This window comes from Diabrotica virgifera, chromosome 3, assembly GCF_917563875.1.
Source record: "Diabrotica virgifera virgifera chromosome 3, PGI_DIABVI_V3a".
NCBI classification, from domain to species: Eukaryota; Metazoa; Arthropoda; class Insecta; order Coleoptera; family Chrysomelidae; genus Diabrotica; species Diabrotica virgifera.
Window position 1 is genome coordinate 111,858,723 of NC_065445.1, and position 19,194 is coordinate 111,877,916.

The 19,194-nt window shown below is 32.6% G+C and overlaps 1 protein-coding gene across 1 annotated transcript in view; it reads right to left on the minus strand.

Annotated features, from left to right (window-relative positions):
• Positions 1-17,703, minus strand: part of LOC114332128 (putative polypeptide N-acetylgalactosaminyltransferase 9) — a 602,804-nt gene extending 585,101 nt beyond the window's left edge. Inside the window, exon 1 of the mRNA XM_050646835.1 lies at positions 17,409-17,703. The gene's annotated coding sequence lies outside the window, so the exon portion shown is untranslated. The remainder of the gene's footprint in view (positions 1-17,408) is intronic.
• Positions 17,704-19,194: the final 1,491 nt, after the last annotated feature.

Genomic DNA, 19,194 nt, shown 5'->3' on the forward strand with positions numbered 1-19,194 from the left:
TGCTATTGTCGCTGCTAAATCTTCTTCCTATTTCGGATAAAGTACAAGGAGGTAAGGATGTTTTTAATCTACTTTTTTAATCTACTTTAGTCTTATGTATTTAATACATTAAATAGTGTATTACACAGTGGCCGCTTCCAACTACAGATTGACTAACACTATGGTATGCACTATGCTCCATATTTAACTTGGGTATGTCACAGTGACACTAATAAACCTCCCTATATTCCGCAAGCTTCTACGCACTTAACGATATTGCAATGTATCACATTTACCGTTCTAATCCGGGATTTATTAATAATTACCGGTAGATGTGATTAATTCTGGTATATTTATTACTTTTACCTAGCTATTCGGTTTGTATTAATAGTAACTGGTAATTATTAATAATTTCCGATTAATCATACTTACCGTAGCATTACAAGAAACAGGAAAATACGAGTATATTTAAAAATAATAAAGAGAACATTTTTGAAACTACATTTAGTAAGTATCCGCATAAAATATATTTACACATAGTTGACATAGTGGTTGTAGATCCTAAGTCTCCTATACTTAGGACATGTGATGAGAGAGCAAAAATACTCATTATTACAACTTATTATGCAAGGCAAAATCCAAGAAAAGCGAAATGTGGGAAGACGAAGCATATCGTGCAGACCTATTTAGAGCGGCAGTCAACAGGTTCCGCATTGCCATGATGATTTCCAACCTTCGATAGAAGATGGAACTTGAAGAAGAAAAATAAATAGTGCTTATTGCAGCGAAAAAGTGGCGTAAATATCTCACAAAAGACGAAATTATGTTCCATCTAAAATACTCTATATTGCCAGTAACTGAAAGTTGGTCCTCACAAAAAGGTAGAAAAGTACTTATCCCATGTACAGATTAGACTCATTCCAAATGGTAACTCGTTTACTATGCAATGGTCTTTTGCGTGATTCTTTCAATTATTTAAATTTGTTTGTTGATTGTTATAAGCGATTCGTTACCTACTGTGGACTGAAAAATTTTGTAGCTGATCCTCTTTTAGCAAGTTTATCAGCTCATTTGGCAAATTGATTTGCTTTTTCTTTGCCTATATTCACGGATGACCTGGCACCCATATCAGTGTGACACTATTATGCTCTACTAGTCTGTCGAATTCTTTTCGGTATTACCACTCTAGCCTAGAGACTATATTTACAGTTCTACACCCAGCCCTTTTGCAACTTTATATCGGTCCATATAAAAGAAATATATCTGCTGTCTGGTTTATGTACTCTCTACCCCACGCCTTCTGTTGACGAATTTACACCTAAAAGGTAGTTTGATCCTATATTTGGGTACCATATGGTCAGAAGTCATCTCTCGTGTGGCTTCTCCAAGTTTATTTATAATGATGATGTTGCTAATGTCGGTCAGATGGCCAAGCGGACCAGGGAGACGAATCGCATTTACTTTACTTTGAATTATACAGATTGACATAAAATTTGGCATATAGGTACATAGATAACATGTCAAAGAAGAAAAGTGAAATTAGGCCGATGTGTGCTTTTGCCCTGGGGGTGAGTTTCACTCCTTATGGGGGTACAAAATATACGTTCAAAATAAGTCCGGAAATGTTCAGCAATTGGGCTTTACAATTTTTTTTATGTTTGGAACTGAAAGATCGTCATTTTAAAGCCTTAAAAAATAAAAAAAATATTTTTACAATAGATAATGTAATTGCAAAAAAAACGGCCATTTTTATACATTTCGCAGGCTGATTTGCAAATTAAACTTGCCATAGCTCAAACTGTAGAATTTTTAATTTACTACATCTTTCTATTTAAAAGTTATTTTCTAAAATGAATATGCTAAGTTGCAAAATTAAAAATCTTTAAAAATTGCAAATTTAACAAATGAAAAACGCCATAAATAAAAAAGCGCACAACATTTTTGGTTACATTTCAATAGAAGTTATTCTGGCATTGTCCTTTATGGTAGGGGAGCCCAAGCGGGGATTTTTGCAGTTACTCGAGTGCGTCAGATTATCATATGGGGAGAAACCTGGTACCCTGCAGATGTACCTCTACCATATTGGCTATTAACACAGCGGAGGTCGTTAAAGAAAAAAAATCTATCTTTAGAACAACTCGAAATCGTCAGATAAAGATAAGGTAAGTTAAGTACATGCAAAAGAGTGTATATTTCAAAAACCTGACGATTTGAGAGGGGCGTAAGGAAATGCGTGAGTGACAAAGCTTCACAGGAGAAAAGCGAATATATCGAGAAATATTCGCCATATCGAAAAACTAAAAAATACGTTTTCAATATTTTTCAAGAATCTACCGAAAGATACCAAACATGACCCCCCACGGAAAGGGGTGGGGGCAAATTTAAAATTTTAAATACGAACCCCGCGATATTTCGCGAAATGAACATCAGATCGAAAAACTGCAAAATACACTTATTCGATACTTTTGAAAAAGATATCGAATGATACTAAATACGATCCTCCACGGAGGTGAGGTAAGGGTGTTACTTTAAAATCTTAAGATGCAACTTTTATTCGAGACATTTTTTCGAATTATAGATAGATGGAGCTATAGTCGGAAAAAACGATTGTTGGAAAAGGAAAATTAAATTAAAAAATGGAAAGTTCCCAATAAATGGAAATCGTTACTTAACTTTTTTTGTTTTTGGACCTAATAATCACAACCCAATAGGTCCCCATAACGCTCCAGTAACTGCAAATTTAGCATACTTTAATTCCCTACTATTACAATACCTGATAGGTTTTAAAAATTCCTGAATTATATCCTAAAATCGACCTATTTTTCACCCACAGCTTGGACTATAAATAATTTTTTGAATTTTAAAAATGTGATATTTGAGTCGGCACAATGAAATAATAATATATAATATATTTACTCACATAATGATATTATTTTTTAACGGATTAAACCTCAATTGATTGTATTGACAATTACATTTTATTTCATAATTTTTTATTTCAGAATTTTAAAAACGATTTCCGTATTGAAAATTGAATCGGAAAAGCAAATATAAAATGTAATTCTCCTCCTGTATTTAACTTAAACATGCCACAATAAAACAGTTTCAGAAATTAATTGACCAGATACAAAATTAAAACACCAGCGGCGAGCAGTAATATTTATTATACGGTTAAAAGAACTCTATTGGTTTTAATTTATTATAAATAATTTATTATAAAATATTTTTTATAAATTGCGTTTAAAATTTGGTTTATTCCTATATTACACTCACCGGAGCAATCAACCGCCCACCTTGTATTTATTTCAATTTGCAGAAATTATCACTCTTGGGCCATATTTTATGAACGATACGTGAAAACATCCGTGTTGAGCTGCCCCCCCCCCACTTGCAAAAATTAAAAAACAAATGGCGCTGATTTATGAGCTATTTATGAGCTTTCATATTCCGCACATCAAAAATTTGAGCTCGTTACACTGAGCAGGAATTTAATATTTTAGTGGGGGGGGGGGCTGAAGGGACTCAGGCCCCACTACTTAAAAATAGGGATATTGAACCGATTTTTGCGACAGAATTCCGAGTTATTCGATTTCGCATTTCGATTATTGAGCTACAACCCCTTCGCAAGAAAACCACCCCATCTTCTCGGCTTAAGAGAGTATTAATTACTTAAAATGCATTAAACTAATTATTTGGCGACTACATATCATTTAATAATTTATGAGCTCCCAAAATACACGCATTTAGATCAATAAATTGCAATTCCTTTTGTATAGTGCAGTCACTGACGGTAAACATAAACTATTACCTTCAATTTCGGTGAACCTTCATTGATTTTCACGAAAATTGGTGAGTGGTTATAGGATACCCCAAGAAACAAAGGTGACATGGTGCTACCTTGCGCCTTTACCCTGAGGGTGGATACCGCCCCTTCTCGGGGGTGAAAATTATTTTATTAAAAATAACTCCACAACTCGATAGCAGGACAAATTATAAGCATAATTTGTATATAAAGCTATTAAAATAAGTCAATACTTTTTGAGTTTCAAATCATTTTCATATTTCATTTTGAAATAAAATGAAATAAAATGAAAATGATTTGAAATCTATAGGAATTAGAGCATGGAGAAGAGTTGCCAGAGACAGGGGCGAATGGAGGATTGTTCTGAAGAAGGCTTTGGCTCATAAAGAGCTGTAACGTCACTGATGATGATGACTTTTTGAGTTTCAACCCCTTCGCAAGAAAATCACCCCATCGTCTCGGCTTGATAGATAATTGTACTTAAAATGAATTAAATTAATTATTTGGCGACTACATATCGTTTAATTATTCATGAGCTCGCAAAATAAACGCATTTAAATTATTGTTGAATTGCAATTTTCTTTCTATAGTGCAGTCACTGAAGGTAAAAATCAACTGCGACCTTCAATTTCGGTGAACCTCCATTAATTTTCACGAACATTGGTGAGTGGATAGAGGATACCTCAAGGAACCAAAATAACATGGTACCAACTTGCAGTTTTTGCCTAGGGTAGATGTCACCCCTTCTCGAGGGTGAAAATTACTTTATTAAAAATAACTCCACAAATCGATAGAGGGACAAATTCTAAGCAAAATTTGTTATGTAATGTTATTAAAATAAATCAATACTTTTTGAGTTATTTAAGATCAAATATTTTAATTTTTGTTAAAAAATGCATGCTTTAAAGCGAGTTTTCATAAATAACTCAAAAACTGTAAGTTTTTACAAAAAAGTTTTCATTACTAAAATTGAAGCTATTCTTTTTCTCATGATCATCTTTCAGTGCGTCACAGTTTCTCGATTTCTTTCTAACGCATTAAATTGTATATGACAGAAAAAAGGCACGTCGGTGATTACTTTGGTAATTATTCTAGTTGTCGATAGATGGCGCCATAATAAAAAAAAATAATTTTTTTTTAATTAGATAATAATATTACAAATATAATCTGTATAATTTATAAGACTATACAAATCAAAGAAAATACCATTTTATAAATGCAAGAAACATATTTGATTTGTTTTTAATCCAAATTGAAAATAAAATGTGACAACTGTCAGATTTTACTAAAATGTCATGTTAGAATAAATGTCATAAATGTGTATTATCACGGACTTACCCTTTTTCCTATCATTTGTGCGCACTGAAAAATGCTCATGAAAAGGACAATAATAAAAACTATAATAAATTCCTAACTTGTAAAACCATTTAATGGTAATTTAATAGTTATTTATGATATAAGTGTTAAAAGTACACGTTTAAGGCACGCATGTGAAAGTTTGCAGAATGAGCGATAGCTAGTACTGCAATTGACATGATTACCTTAAAAATGTACTTTTTAACACGCATTTCATACAATATTTTTTCTACAAACGTAATTACAGGACAATATCTACAAAAACTTTTACTTGAACATTCCATTTTTATATTTTTTTGACATTACATAAAAATTTCCTATACGGTCAATACGAACCATAGATATATTATACTCTAGATTGCGCCTTACGATCTTAAAATGGGTGACGGTTGCGACAGAGATAAATGAGCCTATTTGGTCGGTAGTCTCTTTCTAATTCAAGGGGAGTATCGACGACGTCACTATCCTACCCTATCGACGAGTATTTTAGATGATTTGACAGTTCGAGCGGATGGCGACGAGAACTGGTCGTTTGTCTTCGGGCGTGGATAATCCTGGTTCGAATCCCATACCAATCTTTACTTTTTTTATTTTTTATTTAATCAATATTGCGTTTATTAGATATTATTATATCTCTAAAATAAATCTAAGCAAAGAAATATATAACAAATAAGAAAAACTGTGTAGGTACCTATAGATTTTTAAAAATATAAAAGCCAATGTTATTTTTTTAATAAGTTAATGGTACAATAGTATAAAGTAATTGTTAAAAATATTCGTACAAATTACCAATAATTAATATCAACATAATGTACCATCATCGAATTATTAATTGAATCGGTCATTTCAAAAACATCACGAGACACGAGTCACATATTCCTAATTTTACAGAAGAGCAAAGAAAACTACCTATATAGTCGAAAGATGGATGAAATGGATGACATCAAAATTCAGAGTTATATTGTAGTTTTGTTCCTAATGTTTTTACTGGACTGGTGTCGTTTTTGCACACAATGTTTATCTTAAAGGAGTCTATTCCTCTCAAAAAGTTAGTTTCTGAAAATTGTGGACTTTGCTGTTTTTGAAATGACCGATTCAATTATAAGTAATTAGACATTATTTTTATTTATGAAACTATTATTACAATTTTTTAAAAAGGTAGAAGCAATACAAACATTATTCACGTCATTCGAATAAGGCCGAATTTATATTAATAACGAATGACTTATTTTACAAATAATTATGTATTCCAATATTAACTTACTATACATACATTTATTATCTGCTAGATTTAACTTAGGTCCATTTTTCAGATGTAAAAATATCTAATAAACGCAATATTGATTAAATAAAAATAAAAAAGGTAAAGTTGGTATGGGATTCGAACCACGATTATCCATGTCCGAAGACCAAAGACCATTTCTCGTCACCACCCGCTCGAACTGTCAATACATAATACTCGATAAAGTGGGATAGTCACGTCGTCGATATTCCCCTTAAATTAAAAAGAGACTACCGACCAAATAGGCTCATTTATCTCTGTCGCAACCGTCACCCATTTTAAGATCGTAAGGCGCAATCTAGAGTATTATAAATCTATGATACGAACTGCAGTGCCTTAATAGTATATTGTGCAACAAGTGCAGAAAGGTACTAATTTCTCACGAGTTTGAAAAGTTGCGGTACGAGCGCAAGCGAGTGCCGCAATTCAAACGAGTGAGAAATTACCTTTCTGCACGTGTTTCACACTATACTTTTTCTACAAGCACAGTTTTTCCTAAAAATAAAAATCACAATTTCCAAACGACGATTAATTATAATAGGTACCTATGTGATAAATTTTAAACTGTATTTAATTAATACCTACTAATCAATTTAAATTCCTTATACCTAAATAAATTGCACAGAAATCAGTTAAAAAATTAATGGACTGCCTTAATTTGTTTAAATTTAAACAATTATTACACATTATTGACATATTTATGCAGTCACGGATTTACACAAAACCTACTTCATTCGACGTCTCTTGCACAGGTTGCTAAATCCTTATTGGTTATTTGATAATTATAAAATGTTTAATAAGAATAAAATTGTAAAATAAAACAGTTGTAACATCCATAATTTAGTTTCTATGCTATAGTTAAATATAATAATTGTCTTATAGGTTATATATTTGTCTAAAGTTTAACCACGGATGTAAACAGAATATAACGTTACTCAGAATGCGGTAGTCCACGGATGTAAACAGAATAACGTTACTCGGAATGAGGTAGTCAACTGTGCAGAAAAGAACTTTGCGGCACAGAAACGTCACTTTGCGGCACAGAAACGTCACTTTTCTGCACACTAATGTCAAATATCTTATACTGTGAGAAAATATCAAGTTTGCTAACATAAAACCGTGCAGAAAAGTGCACTTTGAATAGTGGTTGTAGAAAAAAATATTTTAAAGCACTAGTGCCTTAAAGTAGCATTTTTAACGCTCGTATGGAGTGCTAAAAATTGCATTTTTAGCACGGTTGTAGAAAAAGTAAGTTATAGGTAATTGAATATATATATTTTTTTCTGCGAGTATTCAAAACTAAGGATCCAAGCTTAAATAACGGGAACACGATGCATTTTATAACACTTACTAAATACTTGTCACAGTACTTAGAAATATTTATCAAATGAGCTCCAGAAAAAGTTGATAGCATCAAAATTTATACTCCAAAAATTTTTCCAAAAAAATAATATTGATTTTTGTTTCGAATAACTGTTAATTTTTATGGTATCAGGCACATCCAACTATTTGAAAGGTAATTTCAAGAGCTATAGAACTATATTACATTTTTAATCTTTCAAATACTTTATTTTTTTTATGATAATAGGTTAAAGGGCTGCAGTTACATTGTTCTCGCAGTAAAATTTAGACTTAAACGTTTCTATCTTGGTTATTTTGATTCATACAGGAATCAAAAGACAAGTACACTCTTTGCTAATAAAAAACTCAAATTTCGTTGCCTATCTAGAATTTTTTACATGTGTCGAGTATTGCTGGAGTTATTATCCAAAGCAAATAATTTACGAAAATTTGAAAAGTTTTTAATTAAATAATAGATTACTAAAGATTTTAATTTTTGTGGAAATGGCGTTCGTTTTATTTTTCACTCTTTACTAAAAAATTTGAAAGGCTCCTATTATTTTCATGTATGATATGTAGTCGCCAAATAATTAATTTAATGCATTTTAAGTACAACTCTCTCTAAGCCGGGAAGATGGGGTGGTTTTCTTGCGAAGGTGTTGTAGCTCAATAATCGAAATGCGCGCGATTTAAGAGTTTATTTTTAGAATATATAAGCTATAGGAATTATATCCGCGATACGATATACTTTAATTTTTTTCAGCATGTTTCTCTTAAGTTAAATCAAATAAAGGGTTGTTTGGGGGGTGAAGGGGATGAGCTCAAAAATCGAAACTATATCATTTCAAGAGCTCATAAATAGCTCATAATTCTGCCGCAAAGATCGATTCAACATCCTCATTTTTAAATAGTGGGGGGCTGAGTCAGCCCCCCCCCCCACTAAAATATGAAATTCCTGCTCAGTGTAAAGAGCTAAAATTTAATTTGTGGAATATGAAAGCTCATAAATAGCTCATAAATCAGCGCTATTTGTTTTTTAATTTTTGCAAGTGGGTAGGGGGGGCTAGCTCAACAGGGGTGGTGAAAACTACCTTTGAGGAAAGGAAAACAATAATATTATTGAAAAAAAGTCATTTATCAAGGGATGCTTAGCAAAAATGCTATGTTTAAAAATCTTCGATGAAAATTCAAACAAGCATAATTTTGAAAATCTGAATTTAATTAAAAAAATTAATGTAGGATACCTATTTGTTGCTTCAAGAAGTGCTTGCCATACTTTATTTATACCTACTTGTTTCTCACTATATTGCTACAGGCAATTTTAAGATCGACACTGGGTTTTTCTCGATCACTGAGAGAGAGTGAATGGACGATGTATTGATGATGATTCGCGCTCCAAGACCTGAGTCTTTCTTTGTTTCTATATAATCGTGAGATTGAATTAAAAATTGCGAACCCGTATAGCATAAATAGAAGACTATTTATTTTGAATTTTTTATCCAATTAGGTATGCAGTTTTCCTCTCTCTTTATATCTGATACATTTGTGAAACGTTTGCTATAGATGATTTAAGTTTGCCTGTGCTATATTCTAATAGTTTCGCAGAATTTAGATTTGTATTTACTTAATGTTACACTAAACAATAAATACTCCCTGCTACACGTAATCATGCAAGAAAGAGTCAAAGGAAGAAAAGGATTGGCAAAAAAGAAGAAATCTTTGCTTCAAATATATCCTCAGCAAAGAGAGATTTGACTAACCTCAGTTTGAACAGATATTTCACGTTGCAAAAGACAATATTTTGTGAATACTAAGTCATATAGGATATCAACAAAACCGTAATTTAGTCCAGACAAATTAATAATCTTTTTACCGACAAAAATGAGATGTTTTAACCAAATAATGTTTCAAATATGATGTGCAAAATAATTTTGAACTCGGTTCCGGTAATGAATTTGCTTTTTTTGTGCTTAAAACTAGAAAAAAACGTTTAATTTCTCTTGCTTAATATTTTATCGTTTAATAATTTGAACTGTAGTAATATGCAAGTTTACTAACAATGACTAATTTTCATGATTAATAGAATGTTAAATCGGCTAGCTCTTATTTTTAAAGCGGCCGTATCAAATGTCTTACCACATTTACACCAAACATTGATAAAGCCGCGTTCGAGCATTCTGACAAAGTTTCGGTTCTACTATACAAGAAAATTTCAAAGCTACGAATAACACAGAAGACATAATTAAGAGGATAATATGTAGTATATGATTGGTAAATATGTGTTGAGCTTTAGCTAGTGTTGTGGGTATATGGAGGTTTATTTAAATAAATTAGGATTTTTTCGTTTCTTTTTTGTTGAATGTTCTTGAAGTTATATTATTTAAGTTTTATTTTAGCCATGTTTTCAGTTGATCTTAATATTTCTATTTCTTTAGGTAGGTAGTATTTTAATAATTTTTATGTAAGGTAAGTACAGTTGAGTAAACAAAATAAATGTTGTCATCAACAGAATATCGTTGCTCACTTGGTCACTGGTATGTCTGCGGTGAAAATTTTGTAGAGGAACGTAAGTACAGCATATCATTATATAGTATATAAGCATAGTTTGTATATGAGGTAAGTATAGTTGAGTCAACAAATGTTGTCATCAACACAACATCATTGGTCACTCGGTCATTGGTATGCCTGCAGTGAATATTTTGTATAGGAACAGTCCAAGGATGTTGGTTTTCTTGTATTGCGAACTTCTGAGTTTATAGAGTGCAGTATGATTTTAGGGAGGCCATATCTAACTAGGCGCACAAGACTCGCGTACCACACTCTAAAGGCGGATCCACATCAATAAAAATCTATTTTGTACGTTGTATTTGACGCAAATCTAAACTTTTTGAAGTTATACTTCTTTACCGGCGATAGAGGGTGAATTTTTATATGGTAAAACCTAGCGACCGGGCGCATGCGCATTATAACTTTGTTCTGATGGGATGTTCAAATGACATGTCAAAAATTATTCAATATGGCGGCTGTGGCACAGCTGTAGTTAGATTATTTATGGTTGTTGCGTTTTAAAATTTGTGTGAAAAGAAACAACAAACAAAAGTTAGTTAATAGTTATACTGCCTTTTTAAATAGTTTTCATATACCTATATTTTTGGACTTTTGGACTATTTTGCACAAGGAAAACTCATTCTAATTTGGTAAGTAGTTTTTATTATAATCATATTGTAATTATACATTTGGATTAGGTTGAAATACATACATTTATTTTCTCAAGAATGCGGATTTTAGAGAGAAATCCCAAATTAGGTTCGATTTTTATTTTTAAATTATGATTTTTTGGCGTAGATTTATTTATCTAGTAGGTATGTAATGCTTTGATTTACATACTTAATTTGATTACCACCAAAAGTTCTACCAATCTTCATCTAATATATTGTTTTCTTACTGTTTTGTTATATTTTTATATTTTCTTCCACAAAATTTAAACTACATAATTTAATTTTCAAAACAACTGTCAAACAGTAAAACGTTCAGTTACCGTATTTTTCCACATGATAAATAATGTGGGATTGAACGAGTGAGTCTACGCTTCGATTACGAATCATCGGCCACGAAATTCACGGGTTCAATTCCCGATGCAAGTTTTATTTTTTTATTTTTTTATGCATGTTATGATTGTAAGTATATTTGTTATATAATTTTTTTTTTTTCAGAAAATGCGTATTTATAATTTTTGCCAACAATTATTATCGTTCAGAAATCATTTTTTCTTTGTGGCATTTTTCAATGTGTTTGTGTGCGTTTTATTCTTTTATTTTTTTAAATTTTTGGTATAGTCTTAAAAGTTACATAATAAATAGTAGAAGTATAACTTCTTACGTGCGTACAAAGTACACACACATTCTTTTTTGTTGATGTGGACTATGATATTTAGTTCGTGTGTTGTACCGCCGAATCCACTTAGAGACAAGTGGACAATTAAGTCCACACTTACATTGCTGTGCGGCGGAAATTTCTTTGAAAGCGACTGAAAAACCGACAGCATGACGGAGAGCGTGCGTTGTTCTTTACCAAAATATTTTTGCGTTTTTCTATGCGGCGCACAGTCTACATTAACAAAATGTTCAGCGCACACGAGCAAATTTGCGTCAAATACAACGTACAACATAAATCTTTATTGATGTGGATCCGCCTTAAGAATTTGATTTGTATGTAGTTGCATATATTTCATGAAGACGTTTTCGAGTATTCTATTTAACAGTGATTATTTAAATAGTTTGGATATTAGTGCTAGTTTGGATAATAGTCGGATAAAACACCGACCAAAATAACAAAGATAGTCCATAACCTAAATAACAACAACGTAACCAAAGTTAAGAAAGAAGACGAATTTCATGGCTGAAGAACCTGCGAGAATGGTTTGGATGCAGCTCAAAACAACTGTTTAGAGCTACTGCCTCAAAAATTAAAATAGCTATAATGATTGCCAACCTCCGTAGCGCAGATGGCACCTGAAGAAGAAGAAGAACCAAAGCTAGAGCAGAAGACCAGTTCACTGAAAATATTCCAACACCGGGAGGAATTAGACAAGGATACAGTTTAAGCCCCTTCTTGTTTAACCTACTCATGGGCAAAATTATAAACAAAGTAACATCTCTTAATCTCGGATATAAAATGGGCAACAAACGAATTGGTATGGTGTGTTACGCAGATAACGCAGCAATTATTGCTGAATCAGAAGATGATCTTTAGAGACAGCTCTTTCAGTTCTTTCAAGTAAGCTGCCAACTAAATATGAACATTTCTACCAACAAAACTAAATGTATGACAATAGCAAAAGATCCGCTCAGATGTAAGTTAGTGGTTGAGAACAACCCCATAGAACAAGTGATGCAATTCAGATATCTGGGCATAGATATATCAAGCACTCACGACCCAGTAAAGGTCCTGATGAGTCAGATCAACAAAGTATCTGCATTGTCAGGATGTCTGCGGGAGATATTCTGGTCAAATCCGTATATGCGCACAGATAGTAAAATTGGAATCTACAAGACTTGCTTACGACCGATCATGACATATGGCATAGAAGTGCGCGAAGACACCAACAAAACGAAACATATGCTAAGAGTTGCCGAAATGAAAACCCTAAGAACAATAGTGGGCAAAACAAGAAGAGACAGAGTAAGAAATACAGACATTAGAGAGCAATGCAAAATTCAAGAATTGTAAGATGGGGAAGGCAGGGCAAGAGGATGTGGTACAACCATGTAAGACGAATGGATGAGGATAGACTCCCAAAAATTGCCCTAGAAAACAATTCGCCCGGTTCAAGACCCCCCAGAAGACCACCTAAAAGATGGAGGGATAGTTGGCATTTTATACCTCCCAAGAAATTAACCAGAGGCAACTTCAGAATTAAACAGATCAAAAGATGTCCATGAAGTAAAAGAAGAAGAAGAAGAGGATATTAGTGCTAAAATTAATGATATTTTAGATATGTATAATCAGATTTTCCTTCTTTTTCCTTCGATTTTCACTGCACGAAAAAGGTTATCGAAAATACAGAAGAAAATAAATGGATCACTCTAAGGATGAATGACAGAGAGTCTAAATTTGAGTACCTTGGAGTAACAGTTACAAACAGAGGAGACGAAGAGAGAGAAATCGATAAACGGTTGTTGAAAGGTTGCAAAGCAGTAGGATCATTAAACGCACTGTTGAAGGCAAAAAACATATCCAGGGCAAGATTCTATCTTCTGAACCAATGGTGACGCCAACAGTGTTGAATGTATGGAAACTTGGACAATAAATCACAGAGAAGAAAAAATCTAGAGATTTATGAGAAGAAAATGAGAACAAACCAGGAGCTAAAGGAGATGTATAAGAGACAGAGCCGGATTTAAGGCAGTGGGGGCCCCTGGGCAGAATTGGTGTGGGGTCCTACATCCTGCCATTGAAAAAAATTGTTGTTATAACTATGGTACCTACATAGTCAACTACAGGATTTTACCTTTTAGAAATTAAAAAAAAATTTTATTCTAACTGGGAAATTTATTTTTTTTTCTTTTCTTATTGGCTTTGGATTGCTTGATCCATTCAGCCACGATAAAATGATTTTATTGACATTTCGACTTCCACTTCGGACGTCGTTATCAAAATACAAAATATTAATGTACTTATTTATATAAAATTAATATTTTGTATTTTGATAATGACGTCCGAAGTGGAAGCCGAAACGTTAGTAAATTCATTTTCCAAGTTAAATTGTGGCTTATTTCCCAGTTAGAATAGTAAATTACATAAATGCCACAAACAAATAGCTTTAGAACAATGTTAAAAAAATGTTGATCTACTTTTATCAATATATTGTTAAATAATAAAAAATACAAGGGCTTTATCTTGTTACAGTAAAATATTAAAAATAAACATAGTTAGATGAATGGTTAAAGTCACGGTACTTTTCGAGAATTTTTAATTGAAAATTCCTTGATTATGTCTGACATGTCCAGATATCTTAAAACATCGTGTTCAATGCTCATTATTATAAAAAGATGATTCAAACGCTCTTGGCTCATCATAGACCGAAGTCGTTTTTTAATTAACTTAAGTTTTGAGAATGCTCTCCACTGCAGTTAGTTAGCATCACAACTAAAAAATATAAACGAAGTGTCACCTCAACGTTTGGAAACGCATCATTCACATTCTTTTCTTTTATCAGAAGGAACATTTGAAGCTCTTTACTTACCTATTATTGATGAGCCAACCTTCTCTTTAACTGAATTGAAAAATTCTACAAATTATACCAGTTCGACACCTAGGTGTTCAACTAAATCATTGTTGTACGAGTCGGTAAGCTTCAGTGAGTGAGCTTCAATTTCAGTGGGAGTTAAATTTTCCAAATGATGTAAAAATCCAAAATTGGAATGAATGGATTCATATGCAGAAAGTCTCTGACTTAAAGACGAAATGAAGTGATCTATAATAGCGATCAAATTTTGAGTCCTAAATTTCTCCGATTTTGTCATTTCAATCTCTAGAGATGTTCCATAATCCAGTGGAGTCAATCGAATATTCCTTAAAATAACATAAATTCGTTAAGTGATCTAAGTGCCGCCACTCCTAAATTAAGGTCAATATTTGGATATTGGAGAATACGTATTGTGCTGTTTGTCCTCTCTAAGATTTCATTCCAAAATATTGCAAATATTCCTGTTTCCTGTACACAAACACATTCGATTATACAAACCATTCGCATTGTTACGAGTTTTAAATCGTTCCTCATCGTCTTCTGAAATTTTGGATTATGCTCCTTTAATCTGATTATAACGTATAGCTCGTGCTTCTGCGGCATCACTTTTAGATGACCATCTAGTAGTATTTACCCCTTTGGGAACAATAATATTTCTGCCACGGTGGGCGTTGCTCTCGCTTAAAGACGCAGCTTTTAAATATTCGATTAAAAACTTGTATCTATATGTAGAGGAAGTGAACAATACATACAGTTTATATAGTGCTTCGAAGAAATCAAAGAATGCTATGGCAGCAGGCAGCAGGACAACACTGTTGCAGCATTTGCAACTAAATTTAACACAACGCCAAAATATTATGTTATGACGCGTTGTCGTAGGAATGTCCCATGCAGTTTTTCAAATCGATATCATCTCCTTGAAAGAGAAAAATTAGAGAATTAAATATATCTTCTTCTTTATGATCGTGATTTCGCAAAATACATTTTCAACAGGAGAGAAACCTTCCATGTAAAGAAATATCAGAGTTAATTGATTGCCAAAAATTAGTCTATATGAATAATGTGCAGCTTTTTTAAGTTTCGGGCTTTGTGGGGCCACCGGAATGTGGGGGCTCCGGGCAGCTGCCCAGCCTGCCACCCCTTAAATCCGGCCCTGATAAGAGACTTAAAATAACAGAAAATCGGGACCCAGAGAGTTAGACGATTGGGACATGTTTCGCGAATGCCACAAGAAAGGAAATTCCTAAGAGTTTTGCAAGCAGGAGAACAAGGGAAAAAATGAAGCGGGAGATTCCGAAGGAAATGGTTTCTTGTCGTCCTGACTGACATAGAAGAAATGGGAACAAGAGACTGGAGACAGAAGTGAAGGAATGGAACAGTGGATTGAGTGGATGAATCTAGTGGATGAAGACTATCGAAGCCAAGACCTGTAAGGCCTGCTTATAGATATTCACTTGTATGTTTTCACTGTCGTTTTTATTCAGTTTTGGCGTTTCTACCTTTTAAAGAAATATAGTTTATATAACAAATAATTATTAAAAATAAATGCAACCAAAAGCTATAAAGTAGAAAAATCATAGTCGCTTAAAACTATTAGGTATCTACTTAGATCTCATAGAACATAGAGCACCCATAAGAAATATGTATAAGTACCTGTGTTCCAACTAAAATTTGACCCCCCAGAAATTCAGAAACCAAAAGTTTCTTTAAAATTAAAAAAAAAACGCCAATTTAGACTGGGTTGGGGATGAAATTTCATGCAAAATTCATGTCCTCAAATGTAACCCCATACTGCCCCGCATCAACCCCAGTTTTTTTTAAGTAGCAAGTGTGGTCGAGTGGCACATCATTTGAAAGATAATGTTTTTCTCTACACGACACTCTATTTTTTTAATTCGCGTAATTGAATTTGCGTAATAACTTTGAAGATAGTTTTGGATTTAACTAATTTACTGGTTAAATACTACTAAAATATTAAATCTCATACTGATAATATTGAGGTATTTGCAAATATACGAAGAGGCATTAAAAATAGACTGTGTTATTATATGGAGGTCAGAGGCACAGGAGATTATTTCGAACATTTAATTGGTTCATTTTTTGATTTTTTGTTATTAATGATGTTCAATCAATAAATCAGTTAAATCCAAAATTATCTTCAAAGTTATTCCGCAAATTAAAAAAATAGAGTGTCTTGTAGAGAAAAAAAATACCTTTCAAATGATGTGAAATTCGACGACACTTCCTTAACAAAAACTGGGGGTTTATGCGGGGCCGTAGGTGGTTACATTTGAGGGCATGCATTTTGAATAAAAAATTCATCACCCTCACAGTATAAATTAACGTATTTTTTTAAATTTTGAATAAACTCTTGGTTTATGAGTTTCTGAGATGGTCAAATTTTCGTTGGAACAAAGTGTATGTTTTAAACATGTAGAATTTACTGGTAATTTCATTTAATATGATTATGAGTGATTAGACTGTATATAGCAGTTGAAGTTGAAAGGAAGAACTAATTAAAATATTTTTCCCGTATCACTTAAGGAAAACAGCGGGAAGCACTGTCTTCCGTTCCAGTTCCAATAAAACTAATCTTAAATATAAATATCATACTTTAAAGGACATACTGCACTGGATATACAGTTTTCAAACTCACATCCTTTTTTAACGCAAACAAAGATTGAACATCGTAGATGGATAATTAAAAATAAACCATATTAAACCATAATTAACCAGATATTTATTTATATATTTCAAGTTACATGTAAATACTCAATGATTTGGTTGGTTTTACATAAAGATAGTGTTTGTTTATATTTTAATTGCCAGATAAACATGAACCTCCCACACCAGCAGCAAATCACCTGTTTGAATGAATATAAAGCGAGAAAACCACTCACCTTGCTGACAATCCCTAATCCAGAAAAATATCCACTAACTGCTCCGGTACAGTTTGTTTGGTGACACTAACACAGGTTTACCGTTTTTTCTAATTATCACAAAACACAATCATAACAAACAAAAAATACCGAACGGATCGACTCGCATCCAATCCAAGCCTTGTTTACCGCACAACGTGTATTGGTCGTATGAAAACATACGCGCACTGACGTTGCCGATACACGATGCTTCTTCCTGCGACAATATCACCAAATAACTGTACACCAACACAGCTATTTCAATACTACTGAACTAAACCATTAAAGAGCAAAAGACGAGTCCGGTCTCACTCGACTCATATCAGTTTTATGCTAATGTTCACTTTTTAGACCGTGAGTACAGATTGAAAACCGGAGAAGCGCGGTTGAATTCACGATTTTACAGGGTGTTGCTAAACTGCACAAAATTGGTATTCAAACAGAAATTATAAACGAACATTATTAATATTTTTGTAAGAAAATGTCTACAATGAAAAAAATATTTATGATTAAGAAAATCTAAAATGTGAGATATTTATATATACTGATTGTAAAAAGGCAACATCTATAGTCCAGAGAAATAAGGTTTTTGTCGGGACACTTGAGCAGCCAGGTTGCAAATGGATTTTTTGGGTACTATATCCCTAATACATCATAAATACAAAAATGTCCGTCACAGTTCGGACGAGAAACTTAGTTATTAACAAATAAGAGTCAAAAATGGCAGTTTTTTCGTTTAAATCGCTACAGGTAAAAATAGGGTAATTAAATATCTTATTTATAATATTCTTCTTTTTGTAGATGAGCCAAGGTTTAAAATGGCACTATTTGAATTTTGTTCCGATCCTTTTTTGTTTCGGAAAGTGCAAAATAAGACTAAAATTTCAAAAATAAAAAATGTGCTATAACTTTTGCGAAAATGGCCTTAAGACTTTCATATTGCACGAAAAGTTGAGTGAAACATTTCATATAATGCAAAAAAACTTTAAGGCGATTCGTCAATTAGTTTAAATTTTATTCAATTTGTTTATCGCAAAGAGCTTTTTTTTCACAATGTTATTGTTCAGAAAATAATAATGACATAGCAATTCTGTGGAAACCACATGCAAGAATAATAATTATATTTTTAAGGTATTGAAAAAAATCATTAAAGAGTCGTTTTTATCACTCCGAACAAAGTTTAGTAAAATAGAGTCATTTTTGGCTTCTAAACAATTTGAATAACTTTGTTAATATTGACTATAGATCTATCTATCTACTTTAGGATTTCAAAAGCTGGTATTTTTATACGAATTTTCAGAAAAAAAACTTTTTGTCTAGGTTAATTAGGTTCAAAGTTAGCCACTTTTTTTATTTAAGTTACAGTTACTTCTATACATCAAATTCTCCTGTAACAGTGTTTGTTACCATACTACTCCGAAACGGCTTGGCCGATTTCGATAAAATTTTACTTGTTTATCCTATAGGACGTTGAAGAGGTTTTAATCTATTTTTATACCCATAAGTTATAAGGGGGGTTGCCCCCCTGTCATTTTTTTTAATTTTTTTCTACAAAATTATCTACCTTAATTTTATATGATGTAGAATTAAAAAATACATACAACCCTTAATTTTCACTCTTCTATCACCAACCCCTATTTGTTAATAGCCATCTATATATTTACATCTATAAAATTCTCCTGTCACAGTGTTTGTTTCCATACTACTCCGAGACCGCTTGACCGATTTTTATGAAATTATATATGTATATTCGGTAGGTCTTAGAATC